This window comes from Otolemur garnettii, unplaced genomic scaffold, assembly GCF_000181295.1.
Source record: "Otolemur garnettii isolate 467f Iridium unplaced genomic scaffold, OtoGar3 scaffold00160, whole genome shotgun sequence".
In the NCBI taxonomy this organism is placed as follows: Eukaryota; Metazoa; Chordata; class Mammalia; order Primates; family Galagidae; genus Otolemur; species Otolemur garnettii.
Window position 1 is genome coordinate 99166 of NW_003852555.1, and position 11040 is coordinate 110205.

The following is an 11040-nucleotide window of genomic DNA, read 5'->3' on the forward strand; positions in this document are numbered from 1 at the left end:
AAAAGATTCTATTCTAATATTTTTTTTCATTAGTCACTGGAACAATAGTTGGTCTCACCAAAATAAAAAATGTAACTGAGGAAAAAAATCTGACAGAATAATAGGACAACATGCAGGATTTATTGTTCTTATAGTTCTTAGATTAGCTTACTCATGATGCAGTTATTTACATAAGCACAATTATGCAATTGGAAGTCAATTTGCTATTAATGTTTTCTTTTGATGATTGCAGAAGTTGAAGGAAAAAAAATGAGCATCATTACCCTCACAGCAATTATTGTAATTGAATTTTGAATGATAAATGAACAGTACACAAGAGTATAGTTTAAGAGCAATTTATCAGGCACATTTTTTCTCATGGTATATTCATTTCCATTGTTTTACTGATAAAAATGATGCCAAATACTATATAATAGAAAACTGTCAATGCTAACAATATCACTACATTTTAGTTTTGAAGCCTATTTTGATAGACTTCTATTTCTCATATTTTTTACGATATTTTATTTTATTTGAAGTCTGAAAAGAAACCACTTACCAAAAAGGTTTTAAGTATTTGTTATTGGTTGAAATGTTATACCATAACAAATAAAGAAGGCATATCATTCACATGAATGTTTCTTTGTCTCTTTTTTCTTTTTTTTTTTTTCTTCTGAGACAGAGTCTCAAGCTGTTGTCCTTAGTAGACCAGGGTCACAGCAACCTCACACTCTTGGGCTTAAGCCTTTGGTAGAGTGCTGTGTTGTCACAGCAACCTCAAACTCTTGGGCGTAAGCAAATCTCTTGCCTCAACCTCCCAAGTAGCTGGGACTACAGGCGCCTGCCACAATGCCCAGCTATTTTTTGTTATTGTTGCAATTGTCATTGTTGTTTTAGCTGGCTTGGGCCAGTTTGAACCCACCAGCCTCAGTGTATGTGGCCCTCACTGTACCCACTGAGCTACAGGCGCCACCCTATTTCTTTCTTTCTTCATCCCTCTGTATTTTATTTTACAACACACTTTGCAGTCTAATCCTGAACTGCACTATTTCCAATATCTCAAATATATATTTAGATATACACATATCTAAAAACCAAAAATGTGTTGAAAAATACAATTTTATTTTTTACCATGGTTATAAATGGAAGAAAAAGAAGATCTGAGAATTTGAGAGACTAATTTTTTTCTTCTTTGTGAAAGCAGTTAACATTAGTTGAGAAAACTGAGGCTTAGAAAGAATTTCTAGAGCTGGTTAGTGGTAGAAAACTGAAGCCTTTCCAGATCTGTCTGGAATCCACATTCTTAGCCACCAACCTACACTGCTTGGATAAAGAACATGATCAGACCATCCAAAATCTCATTTTAATGACTACTGGTGTTTATGAAATGTTTCATTTTATATTGTTGGCTAAAAACATAAAAATGAAATTCCTGAAATGCAGAAAAAAGACACACTTGTTTTATAGAGCAAAACTGTTCTTAAACCTTGATCTTAAAATTCTACTGATTTTTGAGCATAATACCTTTAGTAATTCACACCAGATTGATAAAGATCTTGTACCAAAGATCAGAGCAAGTTTTTCTATTTAACTCAGCTTATCCTATAGAAATAATGTGCTTTACTGAAACAGAGGACCACAATAATTACTATGGACATGTAATTTAGAATAGAAAAGAGAATATAATACTTATATGATCAAATCTCAGCAAATCTTTAACAAGTTTCAAATACCGCATGGTTCAGTATATTATGATCTAAGGTCGATGATACCCAAGACATTCTAAATCTTAAATCATAACCAACACTCCCATTGGGCTTCCCTGGATTCTCGAATTTACAACTGTTAAAAGATGACTTTACATCAGAAGAATTTTCAGTTATACTCCTGAGGACTTTTGAATTCTATCTAACTGCATTTTTGGAGCTTATAAGAGAATATAACCTCAGTTGTTGGTGCGTTATCTCATTTACCCACCGATTTCCACATCCACAAAAATTGAAAATTAGGAAGTACCATAAAATCCTGGTTTTCATAAAATTCTATGATGGCCTTTTGTTTCCAGATTAAAATCCTAAATAGCCTTTTTTTCCCACTTTGAAAACTTTATCTCTTTTTTTCTGCATCTTATTTCTGCCCACAAATATTTAAACATGCCACTACTATTAATAAATATTCGATCATTTACCATTTGTTTAAACTGTTAAATCTTAATTTATATTTTAATTTAAAATGTCAGTTTTTTGGTATTTTTTTTTTGAGACAGAGTCTCACTGTGTTGCCTTCAGTAGAGTGCTGTGACGTCACAGCTCACAGCAACCTCCAACTCTTGGGCTTAAGAGATCCTCTTGCCTCAGCCTTCCAAGTAGCTGGGACTACAGGTGCCTGCCACAACACCCAGCTATTTTTTTATTGTAGTTGTCATTGTTATTTTAGCAGTTCCAGGCCAGGTTCAAACCCGCCAGCCCCAACGTGTGTGGCCAGCACCCTAACCACTGAGATACAGGTGCTGAGCCAAAATGTCAGTTATTTAAACAGAAATTTAAGTGGCTTACTTATATTTGAGTAAGACTTCCACACACTGAGAACTAAGATTCCAACCCATGACCCTTTTACCAGTTTATAGTAGCCTCATCACTTCTAAAATCCAGTGTTTGGCCTTTACCAGACACCAAACTGTAGACCTTTACAGTAACATACTCAGCTGTTGGAGGGATACCAACAACCTGTGGCCCTGTTCTTGAAGAGGGCCATTTTAATTTAAAAAAAAAATCAAGTTAATAGTAGGAAGGGTGGTATATGAACAAGGCAAAAGTTATGAAAATTCTATAAGAATAACTGAGGTTCAAATAAACCAGTAATTGGTATGCTAACTGAAAGTTGACTATAGTCTCAAACGAAGCATTACAATTAAGCCGACCTCAGTTACTGTAACTACAGGCAGTCTCCAAATTACAAACATTTAACTTACATACAACTTGCACTTACAAACAGAAGTTATTACAGTAAGTCCCCGAGGTACAAACATCCAGCTGACGTACAACTTGCGTTTATGAATGGAGACTATTATAGGTAATAGGTAAATGTACCTGTTTTATCTCGCACGCTCATTCAACTTAAACCTACGGAATCTATCTCGTCCATAACATGGGTGTGCTGCCCATAATCCACAGCTATTACTGAAGTTAAAAAAAAGAATAATTCCTTTTCACATTAAGGGGTAATATTTTCAGGCATAACTGAAAGCTAATGTTTTACGAAATGTGACATCATAAACATTAACTTTTACAAACCAAGCCAATAAGTAAAACGTGCTATATTTAAAATAATGTTCTGCATAATATTTATAGATTTTTCTCCCACTTAAATATGTGCTTTGATCTATAAGGACAATACACGGGTAAATACCAAAAGCCGGACAAGATTTGTAAGTGCTTCTTAAAAGGCTTTCTAGACATTTAGTTAAGCCATAAATATTAAGAACCATTAAAAAACAAAACTGAAAGCAAGGAGGTTTTATTTCTAAGGCTACATCATAATAAGCATGTGAGGAAATGTAAATTCTATTTAACATGTGCAAAAAAGAATGTGGCAGAATTAGGTTTTGAGTTTTGTCCACTCTAAGCTCCTTAAACTGTATGAATTTGTAGCTTTTTGGTTGATGGTGGGGAAATGAAAGCATTTATTCAAGTGAAATATGAGTTATTTCTTTTGTTTTTATTTTGAGCATAGGTTTCCACTTTGAGTTGGTATTTTCCAAAGAAAAGCCAAATTGCAAATAGTCTGTATATGAATTGGATTATATTAAACTATTCTAAATACAAGTAGTTTGATACCAATGGTATCATAATACAGAAGCAAATAAGACATAACATATGCAATTCTACACTTAAAAGTTGTGTATTTTACTGTATATAAATGATATCTTAACAAACGAAACTCAGTGGGGGGAAAAAGTTAACTATTCCATTGCCTTCTATAAGCCTATTTGTGCTGATTGACCAAATGACTTAATTATGGTTGTAGTAAATGTCTCTCCTTCGTGTTTGCTTCCTATTACTTAATTTCTGCACTTCTCTTCATCAGTTTTTCCTTCTACTTCTTTTAGCTTTATTCTATGATTCTTTCTCTTGCTGCTTAAAATACTTAGATGCTTAATTTTAAGTCTATCTTCCATCTTAACATACATTTTTAAGATATCCCTCTAAATACTACATTAATAGAAACCCACGAAACAATTTGATGTATCATTTTTAGTAACAAAGACTACTGCTAAAAATATTCTAGTTAAGATTGTAGAGTGGGTGCTATCAAGGCTCAGAAATTTAATGAGGTTTGTTAGATGCCCTATGTGAAAATTTTTATGAATTTTTCACTTATGTTTGAAAAGAGTATATCCTTCAATTTTTAGATTGAATGTTTTATAGATATATATGAATCTGATAGACTTTTATGAGTAAGCTTTTCAAATTGCCTTTACACTTATTGGTTTTATTATCTATTATAATGTGATATGGACATGTTTTAAAATATCACAATATAATGGTAAATATGTCACTTTACCTTGTGATTTTATAAATATTTGCTTTATGTATTTAGTATACTTAATTATTTAGTACATATGAGTTTAAGATTATGGTATCTTCCAGGGCTATAGAACCACTACCTAATGATTTTCATCATATACAAAGAGTGCCAAAAAATGTATATACAGTTTAAGAAAGGGAAAAATTGTATTGAAATCATAATACTCCATATATTCTAATAACAAAAGATGAATATAAGTCATGTTTGAATACCCCTTGCAATTACAGAAGTCAGATGTGACTCAAGTATTAAAATTTAATAGTTTTTTTCTTCCTTAAAATATGTATACATTTTTTGCACACTCTGTATACACCTATATATTAAAGGAGAGAAAGTTCTTGATAGGTCTCTTGTAATAAATATAATTTTTTTTGAGACAGAGTTTTACTACGTTGCCCTCAGTCGAGTGATGTTTAAAATAACTTATAGGACTTGGAAAAATGGACTTGGACCCACTCTGATGTAAAAAATTAGTGATTTATTCACACCTCTGCAGGGGGCCATTGTCCTAAGACAAGCAGCCCCGAAATGTAGGGGGTTTTTTGTCTTTGATACTCTTTTTTGTGTATAAGAAACATTGCCATTGGCAGGACACCATTGGCAAGGTTACACTTTGGGTTTACAGTTTAGGTATCAATGGTTACAGCTTGGATGGCAGTGGTTACAGTAGCAATGGTTATAGTTCAGACAGCAATAGTCACAGTTTGGGTAACAGTGGTTACAGTTCTGTTCCTGGCAACCCTAGAGGGAAGAAGGGGTCCTGGGAACAGGCTGAGAAGCACATTCTCTGCCACCCTGGGTGGGGTGGGGGGCATGGGAACAGGTTGGTTTACAACACTGTGACGTCACAGCTCACAGAAACCTCAAACTCTTGGACTTAAGCAATTCTCTTGCCTCAGCCTCCCAAGTAGCTGGGACTACAGGTGCCCCCCACAATGCCTGGCTATTTTTTGGTTGCAGCTTTCATTATTGTTTAGTAGGCTCAGGCAAGGCTCGAACCCATCAGCCTCAGTGTATGTGGCTAGCACCCTGCTCACTGAGCTACAGGCGCCAAGCCTGAACATGAATCTTATTTTTAATCCTAATTGACAATCTTGTCTTTTAAATGCCTCCTTTAAAATTTATTGTAGTTGATGATACATATTTGCTTTATGTATACTTTAGTTTGTTACTATCATTTGCCTTGCTTTTAAAATTAATTTTCCTCTGTTTCTGTCTACTCTCAGATTAATTGAGAGATAGTGTTCCTTTTCCATTCTACTTTCATTCTACAAGTTAATAAAACACACTAACTTTTTCCTTAGTAGTCGCCTTAGATGTCTTAACATAGACACTTAACAACACCTAAATTTAAACATCTTTACTTTTCCATCAAGCAACACATGGACTTAATGATTTAACTCCATGGATTCTTTGCCAATTTATATGATTTTTGTCTGGTATTTTAGTTCCAAATGTATTTAAAACTCACAAGTCACACCTTATTTTATGACTTTATAAAATCACTGCTAATTCAGTCATACCTATATATTTTCCAACATCTTTGCTCATATTTCTTTCCTTTATTTTTGGCCTCTGTAGACTACTTTTGGTTGTATTGTGCCAGTGATCGATTTCAAAACATTTTTTATGTTCTATTTAAATTTTATCTCTCTTTGTGGTTGTTTTAATCTGCAAGGTCTTCCAGAGTAATTAGTCTTTTGTTGTGCCAGAAATTGTCTTTTGACTTTTTTCATTATTCAGACAAATTTTATTTAAAACCTAGTCTAATTTTAACATACTCTGATTCAATCAGCTAATATATTATGGAAGAATTTTGCATTTGTGTTTATAAATGAGATCGGTCTAAAATTTTGTACACCCACATCCAGTTTTGTTACCACATTTTCCCGGCCTCAAACTATATTGTGTTCTTATCTTCCATGGAGCCTATTGTTTGACTGAACCATGAGAAAAAACACAAACCTAAAATAAGCAGCCAAAGGAGGAATAGATGGAAACTTCAGGAGGTTTGGCAGTTTCAATAGTGCTATGACACAGAAATAAGCCAATATTTGAAAAAAAATCTACTGCTATATTAGCAATTTAATATTCTCACATAAGGAAATGTGATTTCTACTATATGTTAGCTTTTTAGAAATATTAAATGCTTGATAGTAGAAACATTTGTCTAAAACATTTACTCTTGAAAAATCTAGGAAAAACTATTAGCATTTATATTTGACTACATTCAAAGGAAAGAAAGTACAAATCTGGGCAAATAGATACTACAAAGTGTGGGATTTGTATTTCCATTTCCATGTCTTAAAAATTAAAGTATAAAACTTGCCATTAGAAGAGACCAGCTAGTACTCACAAAGGGTTAGGGTTAGGCATGGATGTGATTTAGTACAGTATTGTTTTTGCTTGTGTCTGACATGGTACTTGGCACAGAAAAGTTACCATTCATTCATATAATTCTATTGTTATATAACATTCCTCCCTTTCTCCCTAGATTTAGAATTTGGGTCAACAAACTATTCTATTACTCTTACTACTAAAATATTCTGAACACACTAGTATTTGACCAATCTAAACCTCTTTCACCCACAAATGAAAAGAAACATTTTTCATAACTTCAGTTTGTATGTCCTTGGTCATATGACATGATATAATGGCTTATTTATTGATCTTTATCAGGTCACAATCAGTTTATTTGACAAGCATGTGACTTCATAGAAGCAATCCTATGAATAATAATAAACAGAAATAATGGTACAAAATTATGATTGCAATTAAAAATATTTAAAAGTGAAGACTTTACAGCATTTGTATTAACCTGGATGGAAGTGGAACACATTATTCTTAGTAAAGCATCACAAGAATGGAGAAGCATGAATCCTATGTATTCAATCTTGATTTGAGGACAATTAATGACACAGTGGGGTTGGGGAAAGGTGAGAGCAGAGAGATAGAGAGAGAGAGAAAAGGAGGGAGGGGGATGGGGAAAGGAAGTACAAAGAGAGGGAAGGAGGAAGGTGGGTGGGGTCTCAGTGAACATCTTGTACCCTCAGTGAATCTCCAACAATAAAAATATTTTTTTTCTAGAGTATTGCTATTCAGTTGAGTAGAGTGCATAATAGCATCATACTACTGAACTAGTATTTCAATTTCATTATCCTATTCAACATTTTCTAAATGGTTATTGTTGAGGTCAAGGAAAATGATTAATTTTTGTATGTTGGCCTTTTATCTTTCAATCTTGATGAACTGTCTAATACGTACTAACAGTTCATTAATCCACTCATTTTATTTCTTGAGTAATTTTGGTCATTTACATGATCTTAGAAATGGATCCTTTCTTCTAGAGGTTATAATTGAATTTCATAAAGATTATAATCACCCTTAAATCTATATTGCCTAAAATTATTATGCTTTCTGCTTTCTTTTTGACATTTATCAAAGCATTTTTTAAATTGTCATTTTTTCTTATTTTGTATTCTTTAATATTTATATCTTTTTTACTAATTTTGTAGTAAACTTCTAAGTATGATAGAGATACATTTCATTTGCTTTTGGTTTTAGTGCCTTGAATTAAAGCTTCTTTTGTTTGTTTTCAGTGCTTCTTGGTTTGTCTTAATCATTTATAAAATTATCATATATGTTTATAGAAATTATTATTGTATTAAATTACTACTATTTCATAAAACATATTTATTCCCATACTTTAGAAAGCAGCCATTTTGTACAACTGCCACTTACTGCAAACAGTTAAGAAATTAAGAAATGCTTTCACGTTTTACAGCCTCCTTGTTTTCTTCCCTAACTTTTCAAGCTTCTGGTTGGCACTTGGGGGTAGTACAGTTAGCCTATGAGAGGGTCTACAGAGCAAAGTGGAAGAAAAGATTAAACATCTTTTTTTATCACTAGTTTTTGACAATTTTATCACCAGCTAGAGAACTTGAATCTTAGTCTGGAGATTTTGGAGTCATATCAGTAACATCATCCACCGTTCTCCGATTGATCTAGGATGATTATATAATATTCATACTTCTTTCGATGCTTATCTTTGGAGGTTTTGAAATGTTACTTCATTATGTATAACTGTATCTGTCAGTTTAGACATCACCCATTAAGGCAAGTGGAAGTCAGCATGCTTAGCTCACCTTCACCTACAATCCTACGCCACATCCACATACTGCTCAATTTTAACATTCTTTCTGCATTACCAAAGTCTGTAACACATTCCTCTTGCATAACCATAATTCCCACAGCCATCTTAGCTTAGTTTTATATGAAGTAGCTTCAGAGCTCACTGCCGTTCCTTAAACCACTACGTATCCATTTTCTGATCAGCAAAACTTGATTCTCCAGTGCTCTGGTCCCCAGCTCCAAGGCCACAGATAACGGTCCCTGCCTGGACAGGAACCAGTGGGCTGCATAGCAGAAGATGAGCCATGGGTGAGGGAAGCTTCATTTGTATATACAGCCAGTCCGCATTGCCTGGGCTGTGCCTCCTGTCCCATCACCACACACACACACACACACTCACACACACAGGAAGCCCATGGAAAATCTGTCTTCCATGAAACGAGTCCCTGGTGCCAGTAAGGCAGCGGACTGTTGCTCCAGTACCAGGCCTTTCAACCTCAGCACCACTGACATTTCTCTTTCACTCTGCCACACCAGTAACCCGCATCTTGCAGAATTGGTACGTCTGCGAGTTTTTCCTTCAGCCCTTTTCTTAGCACTCTATTGGAAGCACTAGTTGGCAGCCCACTCACAATAGTATTCTTCCAAGACAAGCGTCCTATAGTTTTTCCTCAATGTATGTAAGAAATATGCCTTCTGTACGTTTGCCCAACTTTAACAGGATCATTTTCAGCCTAGAGCCTCACTCTGGTTCGGTTTTTCATGGCGATTAGCTGATTACTTTCATATGTTTCCATTCTGAATTACAGAAGTTTCCTACCTTCTTCAAAGAGGAACTTTCCATTACCTTATCATTTTTCTTGTTATTTTACAATGTGTTTCAGAGAGGGGAAAGAACAAGTAAATATAGACCCAATCAGAATTCCTGAATGTTTGGCATTTCCTGATCAGTGGCATTAATCCATTACATTTTGTGTAATATGCTTTGAGAAAAAAGATTATTCTGTATAGGAAAACTATAGGAATAGCCAAAGGCAGTTATGTAGACACCCTTATTGCTTACACAGCTCTTTGCTTTAACGTTTGATTTTGACTTCTATAAGCTCTAATTTTAATTATGGTTGCTTCATACATTTCCTTAAGAAACTATTATCCTCTTCTGTGAAGTTATAGTTGTCAAGACATCTATTATCAATGGCAAGTAATCATAAACACCAGTGGAAATTGCTTAGAGATAAGTGTATATACTATTTAAACCCTGCCCTGCTTTTTATTTCAAAGTTGGTTGGGGCCCACTAATTTTATTTTTTATTGATACTTTGAATGTTTATTTTTAATTATTCTTATTACACAATAGTTTTACATACTTATGGGGTGCATGTGATGTTTTGAGATAGGAATACAACGTGTAATGATCAAATCAGGGTAATTGGGGTATCCGTCGCCTCAATCTTTGACTACCTTTTTGTGTTAGGAACATTCTAATTCCACTCCATTTATTGTTTTAAGATGCATGATAAATTATTAGTAACTATATTTTCCCTATTGTGCTACCAAATATTCCATCTATCTGTATTTTTGTACTCATTAGCCACCCCTACATTTTTCTCCCCCTCCCCACTACCCTTATCAGCCTCTGGTAACCATCATTCTATTCTCTTCCTCCATGAGATCAACTTCTTTTTCAGGTCCCACATACGACTGAAAACAAGCCGTGTTTTCCTTTCTGTTCCTGACTTATTTTGCTTAACACAATGTCCTCCAGGTACATTTATGTTGTTAACAAATGACAGGACTTACTTTATTTTTTAAGACCAAAGAGTATTGCATTATGCACACACACACACACACACACACACACATATCCTACACAGCCACACTATTTTTCTTTACCCATATGGTGGCTATTGTGAATTATAATGCACCAAATATGGACATGTAGATAGCTCTACAAAGTATAGATTTCCTTTGTTTCAACATATACCCAGCAGTGAGGTTGCTGAGTCATATGATAGTTCTATATTTAGTTTCTTGGGGAACCTCCACACTATTCTACGTAAGGGCTATAATGGATACACTAATTTACGTTCCCGCCAACATCGTTCAAGTGTTTCCCTATAGCCACATCCTTACTTGCATTCAGTGTTTCCTGGTTTTTGGATAAAAGCCATTTGACGTGAGCCATTTGGCTCATCATAGTTTTGATTTGCATTTCTCTGGTTATTAGTGATGTTGAGCATTTTTTCATATACCTGCTGGCCTTTTGTATGTCTTCAGAAATGTCTAGTCAGTTCCTTTGCCTGTTTTTAATTGGATTCTTTGATTTTTTTCCCTATTGAGTTG